The 9,623-nt window shown below is 47.1% G+C and overlaps 1 protein-coding gene across 2 annotated transcripts in view; it reads right to left on the minus strand.

The window, feature by feature from the left end:
• IFNAR2 (interferon alpha and beta receptor subunit 2) overlaps positions 1–4,303 on the minus strand; it is a 187,734-nt gene extending 183,431 nt beyond the window's left edge. Inside the window, exon 1 of one of the 2 annotated variants that reach the window (XR_013599798.1) lies at positions 4,186–4,286. The gene's annotated coding sequence lies outside the window, so the exon portion shown is untranslated. Of the gene's footprint in view, positions 1–4,185 lie in introns of both variants that reach the window. The other variant, XM_078656955.1, reaches the window with a different exon arrangement.
• Between the last annotated feature and the right edge of the window lie 5,320 nt (positions 4,304–9,623).

Genomic DNA, 9,623 nt, shown 5'->3' on the forward strand with positions numbered 1-9,623 from the left:
AACTTTAATGTCAGGACGATCACCCGACTTTACCCACATGCTTAGGATGTCTCCCTGAACTGACCCCAATCTTGCAGATGTAGTAACATTGCCCCAGGCCAAATATGCCTTTGACGAACAGTGAAGTAATCAGTGTGTGCCCCCAGGTCGGAAGTGAAGATGCCGGTGCCCGATGGGCACCAACAGAGAGGCGGGACACTGCAGGCAGCCGCGGGCCACAGGAAAGGCTTCTCAAAAACAGCCCCTCACCGCCCCCACGGCTGCCCACAGCTCCCCGGGACCCCGACACCTTACCTGTCGAGCTGGCTCCCCCCAGGAGGACGCTGCTGCTTCCTCGCCGCCACGTGGTCCGGGATCGCGCTTCCCCCTCCAGTAGGCTTCTTCTATGGACGCTGCTCTCCGCTGCTGCGTGGTGCAAAGACGCGCCACCAGTCTCCCCCTAAGTTCGTAACCCGAGGGCTAAAGTTAAAAATTTAAGCTAAAGTTAAAAGCTTAAGCTAAGGCGAGGGGAATGAGGTCCAGCAGGGTGAGAGCAGGTCCGGTGCTGGCGAAGGAAGTGGCCGAGTTCCCTGCGTTCCTGACCTAAATAGGTCACGGCCTTTGCCCCACGCCCCTACCGGACATGTGTCACCCCCCGCCCCGGCCGGCCACCTACACTGACCAATGACGTTGCGTGGGCCGGGGGGCCGGGCCCTAAAGGCGCACTCGTCTAGCCTCGCCCTTTGTATTAAGCGGACTTGCTGGAGCTAAGAAGTTTATGGTCTGGTACTACCATAGTGTGGACTGAGTTCATGCTGAGGAGAGCCTAGCGGGGGAAACAAAACCTGGGGCTAATAACAGGGCAAGTGGGAAAGGGAATAGGGATCTCAAGAGGTTTTGCAAGGCAGATGGGCTTGATTTCCTCGAGAATGGGGATATCAAATATGAAACAGTGGAGTTTATTCCGGTGCATCTGTAAATGTATGGGAATGAGTTGTACTTGATGCAGGTGAGAAACGTGTTGACAGGAATTATCCAGCTACCCGTGGGGATGTAGATTGCTTTCTAAACTAAAAAAAGGGTGCCGGGAGGGGGGGGGGAGAAATTTTTTTTTTCTGGTGACAGATGGTTACACAAGTTGAAAGTTATTGCAACAAACGTTGGTCATGTTCAGACCCACTCAAGGATTCGGGGGGAGGGGCTGTTTCTGAATGTGAATAAGATGGCAACAGAAGTCTATGCACGATAGTTTGATGCGGGGAGTTTAAATGAGGAGAGTTGTGAAGAGTTACTTAGGGGAAGGAGAGGTGAATGGATAGCTATTAAGATGTATAGTGAGGCTGGGATTTGATGGTTAGTATGTAAGGCGTAGAGCCAAGGTTTTATGTATAAAGCTTTTACCCTTGTTTCATTAAAGCGGCCCTTTTCCACACTATCAGGTTGCTGGTTGGTCTTGGATGCGCCATCCTGCCCGAATCAGCAGCGTCCAGTGAGTACTATTTTGCAAAATCATTTTGCCAGCTCGCTAAATCTGCTACTTACCTTTTCGCCTTTCTGGGCTAGGAGCCCTTTGTGCCCCACTCCAGTGACTGTCTCTTCCTGTCCCAAGATTACCTTCCTTAGTGCTCTGGTCTCAACGCTTATGTTGCTCTTGAAGCGTGTGACATCCATATTTCTAGCACTGACTGGTCAAGAACTTTCACGCCTCAACTCCCCACCGTACCCCTTTTCCATTTCACTAAGATTTGCCATGTCATCCTGATCTCTGTGCCCTTGCCCTATACAGGAGCCCTGTTCCCTCTATCCACCACTCAGAGAACTAGGGAGACCCTATCCAACGTCCCAATACCCAAGTCTTAGAATCAGTCAGCTCTGTCTTTGTAAACCAGACCTCCTGGCCCCCACCCTGCTGGCTTGTGTTGCTTGTAGTTACATTACAGAAAAACCATTCTCTCTCTCACGCTGATTTACTAGACCCTCTCCAGCATGGCTCGGTGGCAGCTCCGTATCCCACCGCCAATTTCTTTACTGATACCAGTGCTACTGGAATAGCCACTTTCAATCCTGCCCTGCCCAGTGTGGCTCAGCGTTGGCTCCAACTTTCACAGACATCCCTTGACTCCTACCATTTCACTACTGCTGCTAATCCCTGTCGATCTTAACCTCTTGCAGTGACTTCTATAGACAAATTATTTTTCTGCTACAACTGTATGTGGGCGGGGTATGTGGCGTAAGGGCCAGAGCTGCTGACCCTGGAACATGGGAACTGGGTTCGAGTGTTGTCATCGGCTCAACATCCTTTGATTCTGGGAAAATCACTAAATGTCCCTGTGCCTACAAAACATGAATATGTAAATATACATAGTAAAGTAAACAACATACAAACATGTTTAGTTAAGATTAGTAAATATATATCTTTATATACTTTCCCTCAAAATGTTGAGGCAGTCAATATTTTGGTCAAGGCTCTTTTGAAGGTTCATGTTAAAATGTTGATATTCTGGCACAAAACTCATGTTATCATCTTGCAATGACTGCATATATCCGACTAGTAAGACTGGTGGGTGGACCAGCACAACACAGCATCTTACATCACATCTCTAGGAACAGTAAGATGACACTGGGTGGGCACTTTGCTAAGCTGGTGGAGACCAGGATGCAAAAAGAGGGTGGAGAAGACAAGACTGAGCTGCTGCCTGTCGATCTATTGACCAAGAAGAGGTGGATAGCCTATGTGAAATGGAGGAGGAGAGGGTTGGGGAAGTTGACACAAGAGCAGAAGGAAGGGGTTTGCAGTAGAGTTGAGAGAGAAGCTTGAAGAGGAACCTTTGGTGAGCTTAGAGAAGGAGGCAAGGAGTCCGTGGTATGAAGGGAGACGAAAGCAGCCATGGAGTCTGTGGTGAGGCAGTGAAGGATGGAAGCAGATGTGGGCAGGGAATAGATGGGGCAAAGCTTGGCACCTATAGAATGACAATCGAGAAGGGGGCACAGAGACGCTGGAGGAGTAAAGGAGAGGGGGACAAAGCCTATATTGTGAAGCTCGAAGGCAAGGACACTAAAGCGTACGGTGGAAGGGGTATGTGAGAGGAAAGGAAGCAGGCTTGGAGCTCATGGCAAGAGAACAGTGCATGAGGTCATACGTTTGCATGGCTCTCACTGCTGCAGTACAACTGAACGTTTTCAATAATTCCACAAGCCTGTCCCTAGTAGTGCATTGCACACTTTAGAAGAATGGCCCCTTGCTCGTAAACATTTCCACAGAAGCGACAACCTCTAGCTGACCACATCTGATTCCGATCTGTAAGAAGTACAGGGTAAAAATGGGCCACGGCCACCTAGACAACATTGAAATACAAAATTAAATCCAGCACAGTAACACCACTGTTCAAGGTACTACAAAGGGGCTTGGAACAAAGCTCTCGTTCAGAGTTATGCACTCGAGAACTGGGACACAACTAAAAAGGGCAAACTGCATGTGACTTTTTTTGTTGTAAACAATGCCATAACTCTAAGATCCATAATGTGTAACGTCATGGTCCTGGTGTTGCTGATTTGTTTAAAGTTTTATTCTTAGAATAAGAGAGAGAACACAGGCGGGGTAACTTCTGGTCCTATAAACCTCCCCATACAATCAAACCCTGCAGGCTTCCACTTCTAAATTCTTGCACAAACTGGAAGCGTAATAGCATAAACGTTAAACACAACACATGTCAATTTCTAAACAGATGAAACACAACAACGTATTGGTATGAAAACGAATGCATTTACCCTACAAATGTTTATCAAATCTTCTAGGAAGTTCTTTAGTGCGAACAGTCTTTCTGAAGAGCTCTCCATTTACCACAATCTCGGTTCTTTACTTACTGTTCACAAGTATTGCTACGCCGTCATCTGCCATTGCAAGACTACAGTTTTGGGTCACACTTCGTAAGAGCTGGATTAATGAAATATTGGAATGTTTTATTCTTGGAAGCAGAGTACAACGATTAATGAGGGCCAGGGGCGGCGATGCCTCTCTTTCAGTAAACTCGTCAGATATTCACTACAAAATTCGGCCATGGATCGGAAGAAATCATTGCCCAAAATTGTAAACATAACGGTACGACTTGTTACAACTAACCGCGTGTCCAGTTAACTGGCTTTTCTCGTACTACCTACATTCAACACCCCACGATTCATGCGCGAGATTCCGGAAGTGCCCCTTACCTCCAGTCCATGGACAGATGGTAAATGTACGACGAAGCCGGACCTGCTTTCTCCTGAAATCATTTTCAATACGAGAAAGAAAACAGAAAGCTGATTTCACAATAATTGACAGGGAGGGGCGGTCCCCCGAGGAGGCCCAGGGCGGTGCTTCCTAGTAAACCTGTAATTCGTTACAAACATGACCCGCCCCGAAAAAAAGGCACACCCATTCCAGACAACGAGACACCGCCCACACTTTTACACCGGAAAAGAGAGTCGCGTGCACCGGAAAATGTTCTGCGCTCCAGCCTTGTATGAGTCGGCACCGTTTTAGTTCGATGGTTTTACCCGTCTTATATTTCTGTTGGTACACGTTAGCAAAATCATCAAAAGCTGGTATTTTTCTTCTTATTGGTGCATACCTAAATCAGCAACTATTGGCAGAAAACGCTTTAAAATGTCCTAGAGCTGTTGTAATGATTCATAGTTCAAGTTAAGGAAGTCAGCAGATTCATGTTAAAAAAACAAGCATTGGCAAAGCACTGCTGTCACTTAAACAAAAGCCATGGGTTTTGGCAATGTCTTTTAGCAGTGTTGTATACATCAACGTTGTTGTGCAGGATGGCTGAAGAAGTTAGAAAAATAAAGCACAATGACGTGGCCAGCACCCTACTTTTCTGATATACAGCACAGCCACACTGCTGTACATTCTTCCCGTAACACTCTTGTTTTGGTTTCAAAAAAGTCTTTAGAATTGTTTTTTTTTTACATGAGATTATTTTTAGCCTCTGAGGGACATTGTTACTTATTGTGCTTTGTGGCAATGCCCATAACTTGATTATTTTGGGATCGCATATGAGTACGTTGTTTTAGTGCAGTCGTGGCTTGCATGCCTCACGGGTGGAGGCGGTGGGCGCGCGTTGGGAGGGACGGGCGAGTGGTCGAAAGGGAAGGAGGGTCGTGCAGGTGGGGGTTAAATAATAAAAAAAATGAAACTTACCTTTCCCGGGTCCCGCGTCTTCACTGCTGGTCTGCTCCTGCGTCCGCAGGAACATGTAGCAGGCAGCCTCCCTCCCCTAAACCAATCACAATGCTGCTAAGCCAATCACCACTCTGCAATGGCAGCGTTGCAAATGGTCGGGACGCCGACCACTCAGGTGTCTATGGGGAGGCTATTTTCTCCATGTAGGCTGCATGCAGCCCACATGGAGAAAAGAGTGCACATGACTGGTTTGAAGGACGACCAAAAAGTCAGGGCCCGCAGCATTGGGCAAGCCACCCCTCCCCTGCCCTCAAGCAGAACCAAACCCACCCACCCCCAACCAAACCCAGTGCGAGAAGCAGAAATATAAAATGGTATTTATAATACCATATGTTTTTTTATAACTCTTTTTATTGATGTCAAAACAGCAGCAATTCAAACATCATAGCTTTCACTCATTCCATTACTCGCAACATTACAGTACACGAAAATGTTCTTTGTAGACCACCTTACAACCAACACAGGAGTCTCTCATTTTTCATGCATAGGGGAAGGGAGAAGAGAGGGCGGAGTGCAAATGTTACCTCTATACACATTCCATTTGCCCCAAATCTGTGTCCATTTCTTCGGGCATCCAGAGCTGTATACATAGTTTTTTCTCTTAACATGCACCAATCCTTGTCCTTTTTCCATGCATTTACTGTTAGTGTCTCCTTTGTCCCCCACAATCTTGCGATATTTCTTTTGAAGACCATAAGACCCAAAGACGCCCACGTTTTTTCTTTACCATTTAAGTCTGTAGGTTCCCAAATATACAGCAAACATCTTATGACCTCTAGATCCAGACTTATTCCCAATGTCTCTGTGATGCTTTGGAGCACTCCTATCCAGTATTCTTTGATCTGGCTACACTCCCATATTATATGTATAAACTTGCCCTCTCCCCCACACCGCCGCCCACAACTCTGGTCTTCTCTACAGCCCATCTTGACCTAGGTCGCACCTGTAAGGTATATTCTGTGTAATATCTATAGCTGGATGAGTTTGAGCCTAGAAGACATTGCCACCTCCTTGGGGGAGGCCAGTTTGTCTTCCATTCATCGTCCTCCAGTTCTAGTATCTCAGTTTCCCACTTCTTACGGAGTTGTATGAGGAGGTTAGGTGTATCGTTAATTAACTTTTGGTATGTCAGGGAGAATGCTTTTTTAGGCATATATTTATTGAGAATTCTGTCTTCCAGCAGGGAAGACTCCAGATGTATAACTCCCTTTGGGATATGTGCTTGCAGGATGTGTCATACTTGTAAATATCTGAACTGTTCTGTGTTGGATATTTCAAATTCTTGCTGCAAATGCGAGAAGGGGATTATTTCCCCTCCTTTCCACAGGTCCCCCACCCGAGATATTCCTATTATGTCCCATTTATCAAAGCCCTTTGTCTTTCTCAGTGGACCCAGTTATTCCAAAACCCACAGCGGGGTGGCTTGTGTGATCTTTTTTGTCCATCCCATGCTCCTATTGTACATATGGCAGACCTGAACCGCGTGTCACGTGAGCCCTGTCAATTGTTGTTTTGCAGGCCTGGAATTCAATGCCCCATTATAACTCCCTCCCGGTAGAAGCCATTTGTTCATTCCTTACCCCGAGTCATCCCTGGGCCGTTAAATGCAATGCTGAATTGCTGCTAACTGCGCCGCCCAGTATTATTTCTTGACATCTGGGAGCCCTATACCCCCGTCATACCAGCTTCGCACAAGTTTTTGGAAAGCTATACAGGGCGGTTTACTCATCCACAGTAGCTCCTTCTGTTCCTTTTCTATGGCCTTGAAATAGGTGGCTGGGACTGGGGAGGGTGAGTTATGTAAGACATATAAGAAGCACGGGAGAGACATCATTTTAAATAGTGCAGCTCTACCCAGCAGTGACAAAGGGAGAGATTTCCAATGCGCGACATCATTCTTAAGTCGTTGCAACAGTGGTAGGAGGTTATTGGTATAATACAGCCTTGGATCCCTAGTGATATAGATGCCGGGGGTGGAAACTTCACTCCAATTAATCGAATACCCTGAGTGTTTACCAAAATTAGTGAATCTATTGAGGACCCTATTTAATGACATTCTGGGGGCTAGCAGATACAACAGTATATTGTCAGTATGGAGGAAGATGCGATCCTCCCAATCTGCTGACCATCTCAGGCCTCTTATGATGAGGTCCTTTCGGATCCATGCAGCAAGGGGCTCCAACGTTAATGCAAAAAGCAACGGGACAGATGGCAACCCTGCCTCGTCCTTCTTCGGAGAGGAATGGTCAAGGATTTTTTGTTGTTTACTACCACCTGCGCTAACGGTTAGTGTTTAGGAGTCGTATTCAACCCGTGAAATTAGGGCTGAATCCCATTTTTCCCAGGACCGCAAGGAGGCAGGGCCACTCAATCGTATCGAATCCCATGGTGGCATCCAAGAATACCACCACTGCATTTTCTCTCAATTTGTCTAATCTTCCCATTACTCCATGTAATTGAGGGAGGTTTAAGGACGTGTTTCTAGTAGGCATAAAGCCTGATTAGACGGGGTGCACCAGGGTTGATATAACGTGGATCAGGCGTGTGGCCAGCAATTTTGCGAGAATTTTAACCTCTGCGTTGAGCAGTGAAATGGGTCGATACGAGGAACATATGTTTTTAGGTTTTCCATCTTTGTGAATTACCACCAGGGTGGCAAATCTCTGGTCCTTGGCTAATTTCCTCATACATATCTTTGGGATAAGGGGCGATTTTATTGGGCGATAGTTTATATAGTTTAATTGGTAGGCCGTTGGGACCCATTGCCTTACCTGATTGAAGGCTTCTGATGGCTAGTGCCCCTTCTTCCCTAGTTAAGTCACTCACTAATAGTGCCCTATCCTCTGTTGATAGATTCAGGAGTGCTATGTCTGACGGTAGGGTTATAATACCATGTTATGTTTCTGCTTCTCGCACTGCGAGAAAGCAGTGGGGCGCACACTCCTCCACCCACATGGAGGAACCACCCCTGTTTTAGTGGTTTTCCCTACTTGACACTTTTTCTGTGGTTTTTGAAGGAGCTCTTCAAACCATATTGAAATGTCCTTTGATGGCCCACATTTACTAAATGGCAGGCAGAACAACTCAGTGTGAAAAACTGCAATGTTGTTTTTTTGAGAACAGTAAAAAAATTGTGGGGCACCTTATTTACATAGAGTGACGCATTGATGATGTCATTAACCATGCTTGCACAATCAATGCAATGTTAGTGTGACACTAACGCCCTAATTACGATGTCGGACAGACTTGAGTCCGCCCGAGTTTGTTTTGGTGTGGGAACCGACCGACCATAGGTCGGCGGTTCGGAACACCTTATGATGTGACCGCACATGATGCGGTCGCAAATTCCCATTTCTCTATGGGAGTTTGCGTAACCCTGCAAGACCCCTCCTAAGTCGCTTTCCATGTGCTTTTTTTTAAAGTAAGAGGCAAGTCAGTTGTCAGGTGTAGCCTATATGTAGCCCAGATTCTTATTGTAAATGGAACAACTTCCTTGGCTATTAAATGAAACACAAGAGAAGTTTTTGTGAAGTGTACTTCCTAAACATGCGTATTTGAAGGCACGCTCATGTGATCCACCTCTACAACCACAGTAACGCTGACTCCACTGCCCTCCTTGACAACCTCGCCACCACCCCCACATACAAGACAGGACACACCCTCAACCCCATCTTCACAGGAGGGAACAACATCTGGTTCAGCCACACCTCGCAGCCCCTCTGGACAGACCACCACTGCGTACACTTCTCTGTCAACACCACCACCGCTCACAAGCCCATGCCATGCCCACCATGAAGGAATTGGATCAAGGTCTCAGAGCAGCACCTCAGCTCCACCCTCATCCACGATCCCCCCCTCTGCCACGACTGACGCCAATGCTGCAGCCAAGGAACTAGACGGCTGGATCACTAACTGCGCAGACAAGCTTTCACACCTCTGCAACCACAACAGACAGCGTCCCCAGAAGGCCACTTGGTTCACCACCGACCTCCAAGAATGCCAGATGGCTCGTAAAATGATGGAGAAACAGCAAAACCACCAAAAACAAGACCGCCTACAAGAACGCCATGACTGAAAACCACCAACTCATAAGATCCACCAAGAGGACCTTCATCCGGAGCAAAACCCTCACCAACTCCAGCAACTCGAAGGAACTTTTCAACATCACCCACAATTCACCAAACCCCTCAGCAAAGCCACGGATGTCACACCCTCCCAGGACCTCTGCAATAAGCTCGGCTCCTACTTACACCTGAAAATCAAGACCCTCTATGACAACTTCAGCGAACAGATTCCATAAACCACCATCCCCTCCAGCGATGACAGCCAGCCTCCCATCACCATCTGGACCCCGGTCACCACAGAAGATACCACCACGACCATGAAGGGCACCCACTCAGGAGTTCCCACGGACCGC

The sequence above is a fragment of the Lissotriton helveticus genome, chromosome 8 (assembly GCF_964261635.1).
Source record: "Lissotriton helveticus chromosome 8, aLisHel1.1, whole genome shotgun sequence".
Taxonomy (NCBI): domain Eukaryota; kingdom Metazoa; phylum Chordata; class Amphibia; order Caudata; family Salamandridae; genus Lissotriton; species Lissotriton helveticus.